General features: G+C 36.9%; 1 non-coding gene across 1 annotated transcript; it reads left to right on the forward strand.

The window, feature by feature from the left end:
- The first annotated feature begins 1,050 nt into the window (after positions 1-1,050).
- TRNAW-CCA (transfer RNA tryptophan (anticodon CCA)) lies at positions 1,051-1,122 on the forward strand. The gene has a single exon. It is a non-coding gene; the product is annotated as a tRNA-Trp (tRNA).
- Positions 1,123-9,896: the final 8,774 nt, after the last annotated feature.

A 9,896-nucleotide genomic window follows, 5' to 3' on the forward strand; every position in this document is an offset into this window, starting at 1 on the left:
TATGTTATTTAAATGGGCGTTTTATTTTTAACCTGCTTTAGGTACTTGGGATTGGAAGAAAAACTTGAAATACGGTATGGTTGTACATTTTCGTTAGCGTTACCTAAGTAAATCACTAAAAATAAAAATTTCGAACTTTAGAGTGGTTTTATGGTGAACAGAAAGTCTTCCCCATGTTATTTATATGAGACACATTTACACCCCAAAATTATGGGCACTTCTTGCAGGGATGCAATGATTAAATTTGACATGATTGAAGCTTTTGGGACTGACAGGAAAATTGCCAAAAGTGAATATTTTTAATTTTAGGGGGTCTAAAGGGGCGATGAAGAAATTCTCCATGTTATTTAAATGGGATTTTTTTGGACCTATAATTTCATATTTTAGATACTTAGTATTGTAATAAAAACTTGAAATTTGGTATGCTTGTACGTTTCGTTAGTATTACTAGTGTTATCTAAGTAAAATACCAAAAATAAAAATTGCCAACTTTAGAGTGGTTTTATGGGGAACTGAGAAATCTTTTCCATGTTATTTATATGGGGCAACTTCTACACCCCAAAGTGTTTAGGCACTTCCGGCAGGATTAGAATGATGAAATTTGGCGTGATTGTAGCCTTCCGGGACTAATCCACACGAAAATTGCCAAAAGTGAATATTTTTAGTTTCTAAGGGGTTTAAAGGGGGGATGAAGACATTCCCATGTCATTTAAATGAGCGTTTTCTTGGGATACAAAATCGTATCTTTTAATTAGTTGAAAGACGAAAAGACTCTTGAAATTTAGTAGAATTGTGAGTTTAAGAGGTGCAAGGCCGTAGGACGAGTAAACGGGGAGGTCAGGAGCGACCCCAGCTGGACCAAATTCAAGAAATGTTAAAAGTAAATGCAGGAAATTCACTCTTGATTCAAAGGCTGGTACATAAGAGACGCGAGAGTGTAGGCCGAACAAACGAAGGAGTCTGGACCCCCCTACCAAATCCTAGCCAAAGTCTAATTGAAGCCTGGTTTTCAGATAAAATTGTTAACACAAAAGTTGTTAGAAGCAAATGGACCTCGTGGCGCAACGGTAGCGCGTCTGACTCCAGATCAGAAGGTTGCGTATTCGAATCACGTCGAGGTCAATGTATTTTCTTTCTCAAGTATTAAAGGAAAAATTTAAAATGGGGATTTTCTTGATTTACCATCTTGGAACTAAATCATTCACAGTGTTATTTAATGTGGGACACTTGATTTTATATTAACCACTTTTAAGTTTAGCTGTACTGTAAATACAATACTTAATATGAATCACATACATTGTTTGAGGAGGAATAAAGTAATTTTGTATTAACTAACTTGTAATGAGAGCATGTAGAGAACATGAAATAAATAGAAAAAGACCTCGGTATCAGATTAATAACCTTCAGATAAAATTTATAACATAAAAGTTGTTAGAAGCAAATGGACCTCGTGGCGCAACGGTAGCTTGTCTGACTCCAGCACAGACAGTTGTGTGTTCAAATCACTTCATGGTAAAAGTAGTTTTTCTTTCTCAGTAAATGCATTAGTCATTAATTTTACTGTCTAAAAGCTCCGGTTAAATAATAAACAGTGTTAAATATTATTTGCATTAAATAACAGTGCTAGTTACTTTTTATAATGTAGTTTTGTATTGTTATTTTAAACAGTCTGTAAACCAATTGAAGTACTGAGTTTTCGATGCTTGCTTACTTGTCGTTTGGAATCAATTTAAGTTTTGTGAAAGAAATGCAATTTTAACTGCTGACTTCACCGTCAAAACTAGGAAACAAGTGCAATGTCAAGCTGCAAAAAATCCAACAACTAAAAATTTTAACAGAAAAGGTAAGTTGTAGAAAAATAAGAGTAAAAACGAGTATTTCTATTATCAATTTTTATCAGTTTTTTAGGGAAGGTCTGCCCATCCCCCAGCAGACAGACCCTAATTCCATCCATGAATGTTACTTACTTGCCTTTAGAAAGGATGGTGTTATTTTTCATTCTATATTTCTTCATCACAGAAAAACACTCAAAATGATTTTTTTTTAAAGTTTCTGTGGCTAAAACGGATTAATTGTATTTACATTACTTCAATGAGAAGAAAAGGTTCAGTTTACAAATATTTCGGTTTATGAACAGTGCTACGGAACGGATTAATTTTGTAAGCCGTGGGTCCACTGTGACATACAATCATTGTCACGACTCAAGGCCTTGAAAACAAAAGTTTGTTTAATGTTTATTCTTTAAAGATTTTAACAACTTTTGTTCTAGCATTTAGTGAAAAAAAAGAATAGATGAAATTAAAAGAATCCGTTACGCTCTCTCGTCAATCAATAGAGACAACAAAAGAATATGAATATTTTATCAAGTAAGAACTTTTCTAGAAACGAGGCCGCTTTGAAGCTTTTTCAAGCTTCGGTGAAAAATTTCATGTTTTATTCACCGTCGAGGAGAGAGGGTATTAAGTAGCAGCGGTTAACCGTTGGCTTCCCTCTATCAAATATTTCTACTTTCCGCGCTTTTGGATTTTCATTTACATATTTTGTGGAAGAAGACAAGTTAGTTAAGAGAAACAATCGAGCATTGCTTAATGGCTTCTTTACTTTCTTCTTCCGTTTCCCATTTTTCTTTCTTTCTTTCTTTTTTTTTTTTTTTTTATCAATTCAGGAATAATTGAATATAAAACAGTCATAAGTACATACAGGCATTGTAAAGGTGCGTGTCGGAATTTTTTGTGTCAACTTGAGAAGGAGATTTTCTATAAATGAAAAGGGAATTATTACTGTATACATATTCCAGCAGAAAATTTAAGATGCAAATTTGTATGCGTTATGAGTGATTTGCAGCTCCTCTTAATTAATAGCTTTTATTTCATATAAAATATTTCTTTATATTAGGTGTCAGACTATTGTATTTCATAGCTCGTACTCAACATAATTAAGATACTCCGAGTTATTTGTGCCCTCCACGCTGGTTTACTACAGAGGCTGCCCTCCTGAGTTTGAGAAATATATATTTCTAATCAATTGTATATTAACATAGTACTAATAAAAAATCATAAAACTCTTATGTCGGTGGGGAATCTTGCTCCCGCCCCCTCTGAATCAAAATCTGAAGTGACGGTGATGCCCCAGTGGCTAGGATGGTTCTAGGTTCGATTCCTAGCAGTGATGAGGGTTAAATATCACAATAATTATTAAAGAAGGCTCAGTTATGCCGTCTTGAAAGGCAGAAATTCCTATTCTGCTCTTACATTTCCTACGCGCTATTCCAGAATTCATAAAATATGAAAATTGAGTTGAGTTGAGTTGATTTTAGTTTAGCGTCCCTTTCAGCAGCTAGGCTATATGAGACGTGGACCTACTGATTAACGTGGATCCGAACCACATGAGCTTCCGCCGGAATATGAAAATTGAAGCTACTATACATTAGTACTTACTTTTTTCGATATTTGAGTGAATAATTCGTAAATTCCGATCTGTCAAATTCCTAATAAGTATTTTCCTTAATTAGAAGAGTCTATTGAAAATTGTCGATGAAAACAAGTACATTTTGCTGACAGAATTTAGTATTTTCATCACGCTTTTGTGCCATAATGTTCTCTTGAAGGTAATAAGACTAGGCAAACTTCATGATCTAGTGGGACGTTTTAGAAATTTGTTGTTTTCGTGTGGTAATAATTTACTTCCTTCCGTTCATTTTTTTTTTAAAAAGCATAGTATTATTTACGTTTCTTGTTGCTTGATTTTTGAGATTCACAAGTTCCCACATAAGTCACTTTCACACTAACCCCGTGCACTTTCAAATAACAAAATTTAAAACTTAACACTGATTTCACGTTTATTCAAGTGCCATTAATCTACTTTTCGCTAATAGAGAATTTGTTGGCGTTGATGAAATAAACATATGATAAATCCCATATATGTTGCCAAATTCTCCTTATCCCTATTCAAAAAAATAATGTCAAAAATCCCACAGAATGGGATTTTCCCCACGGGTTGGCATCACTGAGAGGGTTATAAGTGTTTAATGATATTGATGCATATTATAAGGAAAGGAGGTCCTACCAGTCAGTAGTTCGTCGTTTCTTTTTCTTTTAAATAAAATGTCATAGTGTATGATGTTATAATGGTTTGATAATTGGGGGTTACGTTGTGTGTCGATTAAGCCTTTGAGCTCGAGTTTTTGAAAAGTATATCAATGCTATTGTGTGACACTGGATTGGCTGGTTGAATTAGAGCTCCTTTGAGCACCGAGGCTATATGAGACGTGGACCTACAGCTCAACGTGCGATCCAAACCACATGAGCTTCTGTCAGGAATCAAAGTAACTTCTACAAAAATATAGCAAACGATGGTACTCTTTAATCCTTTTATGTTTGTTGTCGGAGAATATATCAACTGATTTACACACATTAATCTTCCTATTCACACGTGCAAGACTATTTCGTCGTTCAGTTCAGACACACTTGAATGTTGTTTGTTTTCGTCACGTGTTCGAATCCCTTTCTTTCAGTGGAACTTAGAGGAAATTTAGAACTATGGACTAACAGATTCATGTTGCAAAGTGTTAAGTTTAGTTTCTTGTACTTCTTCTTGGATTTCTGACGTAATTTATAGTAACTTATTGTTCCTGTTTTCGAGCAACTTTTATTCCTTACACTTTTAACCTGGTTGCCAAACTTACTATAGGACTGCAAACGTATTTTCATGGTCATTATTACTTTATTTTCAAATATACTTCTCTGCATTCATGAGTTACATACATGCACAGATCCTTATGAATTTAATGGAAGCATCTCAAGTTGGGAACACATCAAATGTCTGGGTTGGCAACGTCCAGGCTCAAACCTCAGCACCGGGCTGTTGGAAGTAGTGTGTTAGGACAAACTTTGTACTACGTGATGAGCAGAAGAACAGCATTCGAGTTTCTAAGTTTGCTAAGTATTACAACGGCATTACAATCTGTTCGTAGAAAATTAATGTTTACATTCAATTCAATATTGTTACTATTTTATGTAATATGTTATTAATCTACGTTGTATTGATGTTTTATATTATGACAGTTATTTCTGAGTCACGTCATCCGTTTTGAATATACCATTTGCAAATAAAATGAAGTGGCAAATTAAAGGTAAATTTCTATATTCATAAAAGAAAAAGAAGCCAAGTCATTTGTTATTGCGTAGTTTAAACTATACAACAAAATCGAAATTCAAATAAAATAGTTATGAGAACTAAACTCAATTCAAAATTTAATCCTGATATCTGTTTGAGGCTCATATTTTAAAGGATAAATATAATGAAAATGAAATTTTTCATGCTAATGTACCACAATTATGCCCTTTAGACTAAAGCAGACGATGATTAATCCAAGTGAATGATGATGGAAGAATTGGTGGATTTATAATGTGGGAGGAAACGGGAGTACTCCGAGAAAATCCACGGACACAATGTTGTGCACCACAAACATAGTTGGCCGAAGATTGAAGCAGGAATCGTACGCACTACATGTAAGCGCTCCACCACTGAGTAGAGACCTGCACGGGCCGAATTTTTCGGCCCGAGCCCAATCCAGCCCGAAAGTGCCTAGGCCCGGCCCAGCCCGGGCCCGAACAGTTTTGGAGATTTTCGGCCCGAGCCCGGCCCGAGCCCGGCCCGGCCCGATAAGTTTTTCAAAATTCTTGGCACAAGCCCGGCCCGGGCCCGATAAATTTTAAAAGTTTTTGGCTCGACCCCGGCCCGATAAATTTTTTAAAAAAATTAGCTCGAGCCCGAATCTTTCTCAAAATTTAGTACTAAATTTGACCTAACCCTCAGAAACATTTTCTAAACTCTGGTTCACAACCTGACGCTTGCCTCCCGAATGGTACCATTGCCTCCTAAAACTTTGCCTGTCATCGAGAGAACAAATCTCCATTCCCTGTAACAAAAATCTAACTTAATTGATTTATAGCATAAAGTGAAGATGACAATATTGTTTAGCGACAGGCGAAACATTCCCACCCCTTCTTTTTATATTTTGAGTTCAGGGAAGGTCAAGGTCAAAGCTCAATTTACCGCATAATGCCTGCAATCCTCTATAGTGAAAGTGGAGCCACTAGGCAACACAAACTGTAAATATATATTGCATTCTTTATAACATTTTTCACGGACATACTTCTTCAACGTTTGGCTTTATTCCAATTATCGTTTAACGAAAGTCAATAATTATTAAAGAATTGCAATTGATCGGCCCAAGTCCGGCCCGACCTGAAGAGAAATCAGTGTCGGCCAGCCCAAGCCCGGCCCGGCCCAAAGAAATGACAGAGTCGGCCCGCCCAAGCCCGGCCCGGGCTTCGGGCCTCGGGCCGGCCCGGGCCCGTGCAGGTCTCTACCACTGAGTCACCCTGCCCCATATTTTAAAGGAAGAGAAGATACAACGCATAATAGTTAACGACAGTAAGATTTTTTAAAAATCAGGGAAACATTATTTTATAACCTTAACTTTTAATCCTTTACTTAACTGGTTTGGTGGTTTGTTGATTGCAACTGACAACAAATAAAATGGAATTTTAAGACGTATTAATGCACAAGAGGAGTTAACTCTTCTCATGTATATACAGGTGATTATCAAAATAATAGGAACACCTTAAAATATCCAGCTTACCAGATTAATAAGGCACTAGATTACTTTAAGCTCTCAAGTAAGCTTTGATGAGGGATTGCATTGGAGCACGGAGGTCGTGGATGGTATAGCAAGTAGAATATTACACCGTTTTGTGTGCAATACTGACTTTCGTGTGAAAAAATAGAGCCAAAAATTTTCACTGAATTTGTGGCTGCACCACAGACGTTCAACTATGGTCAGATCTAGGGATTTGGCGGCAAAGGGAGGTGTTCAAGTTCTTCCCGACTTTCTTAAACCACGTAGTAACAGCTCCAGTTGTATGAATGGTCGCATTATCACCTAGAAATCTGTGGTCATTGTCCGGAAACACCTAATCCATAGTATGAACATGCCTTCCTAAAATGTCTACATAATTACGGATAGTGGAGCGACCGCTAACCGCCAGTAAAAAAACATATTGAAACCAGTATGTTGTTGCCAACAGTATGACAAAGCCGCCGCCATGTTTCATAGTTTGACAGAGACACTGTGTATCATATACTTCTTTGGGAGTCGCCACACATAAACACTGCCCATGGTTCGAGAAAAGATGAACAACGATTCATCCGACCACATCACACATATCCAACTACAAGCGGTCCATGCCGAATTTTGTTTCACCATTGGCGTCGTGCTAAAGCGTTATGGTCTCTTATAAGCTGCTTTGCTCATGCAAGCCAACCCCCCATGTCCTTGTCATGTAGCTCGTGATGGACTGTGTCTATACAGGCTGTTTGTATCACCGTTGCACGACGACACTGAGTGACAATCCCCTTTAACTTGGCAGTACCTATCACTGAGAATTTTCTTCTGGCTCATGTTCCTCTTCGTCGACGTGGTTTTGCCGTGAGTTGCGTAGCCACCTTCGACTTTGTCTCCTAGCGGTACACTCAACACACTTGCAAGTTAAGATTCGCTCGCACGACATAATCGAGCATAAACAATTTGACTTCTTTGGAACTCAGAGATACAGTATAACCCATTTTACATTATCACAGTCTGCTCAGTTCAAACAGTTGTGTTCCCTTTCCAAGACTACATCAGCAATCTATTGTCTATCTCGCTCTCCTTCCGTGACATCACACCACAACCACTATCACTCCACTTCTGGTCATAGACTTCCGTTTCAATAGTCGCTGGGCGTGGTCATGCCTCATTCAGAAGGGAAGAAGTTTCCTAAACAAATGAAACCAACCGGTATGATGCCGTTTAGCAGATACCCAAACGCACATGTCACCGAATCTGACTCGAAAAGAGATGAGAAATTGCAACTGAGATACCAGTCCTTGAATGATTCTAACAAGGCAGGGTACTCTAATGTAACAAACCGATTTTGATAAGATTACATAGACATAGAAAACATCGAAAAAGAAGCGACACGTATTTTTTATATATCGGTTAACCTCATTGAAAAGGTCAAATAGGGGCATAAAAATGGGGTCAAAATGGGATTATGTGGAATACATCGATAACGAGATGAGATATCGGAAAAGGTTAAATGTACAAAGTACTACCCATAGTCGATGCAAGGCAATGAGGTAGACCCATGCGAAGAAAGGAGAATACGTGTCGCTTCTTTTTCGATGTTCTGTGCAATCTTATCAAAATCGGTTTATGGACAGTGAACGCGGAATTCCCGACAAAACAAGTATATAAAGCAGTAAACGATCGACAAAGTCAATAAACAAGTCTACTGTAGTAATTTATCTGGCGAAATTATGGTAAATAAGTAAGTAGAAAAAAAGATTGAAACCTAACGTGATTTAAACATCCAAAGCAATTACTTCAGATGACCAGCGAGTTATATGTTGACTGGAGTCAAAATGATATAAAACATTCAGAAATTTTCCTCGATTGGATTCATGCTGTACGAAGTAATCTGAAACATATAATTACGCCATTAGAAAGACACATTACGGCAATGTGTACATTTTAAAACATAAGACCCTACTATTTTAATATTTTCACAGTTCACTTCATTTAAACTATGTTTCATTTTCTGTTGAAATTTTACAGATCAGAAACAGGTGACATATCTGAAATTCGTTGTGCTAGGGACACCATTCTTTTGGAAATGAAATGAAATCATTGAGTTTTACGTCCCACGATTATGCCGGTTAGACTAAAGGAGACGTTGATGATGAGAAATGAACGAAATGGTGGAGTGAAGAAAGCGGGAGGAAAGAAGAGAACACCGAGGAAACCTACGCACACGGTGTTTGTCCATTATAAAGTTCACTTGGGTTGAGCTAGGATCGAACCAGAACGATACTTTTGGATCAAGGGTTACTTTACTAAGTAAGAATTTGGTTATCGGCAACTATTTATTGTATGTATATTTTTAAATACATAATTTTGGGAAATTATATTCATAGAAGACTTCAGTGTAAGAAACTAATTACTCACTGCACCCGTATAATCCTTGGAGTAACCAGATTCTGAAATATAAATTTGTGTATCTTTGATCGTTCTCTTTATTAGTCGGAAAGGATCAAGGAGCTTATTACACAAAACTAAAAGAACAAGGTTAATGGAAGAAAGCAGAAGTGAGAATAACAAGAGAACCAAGCAGCAAAGAAGAATGACTGAATACACAGAACAGCTTAAAAATCTCATTAATCATCATTAAGACATAATTGAAGAAGACAATCAAAGTGAACACCCACGGAACCAACCTTTCTTACTAAAGAAACGAAAGAACTAAAGGACGTAATTAAAAAGGAGAAATACATCGTACCGGTCCGGACAATATAACAGCACTTCATATCAAGAAAGCATATTCAAACGTATTACATAAACTAATTGAACTCTACTATGAAAGTTTAAGAATCGGATATATTGGAACTTCTTGCACTGTTTTGATGCCAAAACATAGATAACTAGCACAATTCAGTAACTACAGATCAATCACATTAACAACAACGTTCTCGAAGTTAATGGAGAAAAATAATTGATAATAGACTCCACAAATATAAGACGGAAGACAAACAACTAAACATAGACCCAGCTAGTTTAAGAACAACTTATAACACGGGAGAACCGGGAACATCTGATATTTAGAAATATTCTGGGACAATATCTCTGCAGCAATCCCCCCATATCATTTTGGGTCAGATTCGGTGACAGGTGTGTTTGGGCGTCTCTTCAAACGTCATCATACCGGTTGGTTTCATTTGTTTAGAAAACTTCTTCCCTTCTGAATGAGACTTGACCACGACCAGCGCCTATTGAAACGGAAGTCTATGACCAG

The sequence above is a fragment of the Thermobia domestica genome, chromosome 13 (assembly GCF_964235325.1).
Source record: "Thermobia domestica chromosome 13, izTheDome1.hap1.1, whole genome shotgun sequence".
In the NCBI taxonomy this organism is placed as follows: Eukaryota; Metazoa; Arthropoda; class Insecta; order Zygentoma; family Lepismatidae; genus Thermobia; species Thermobia domestica.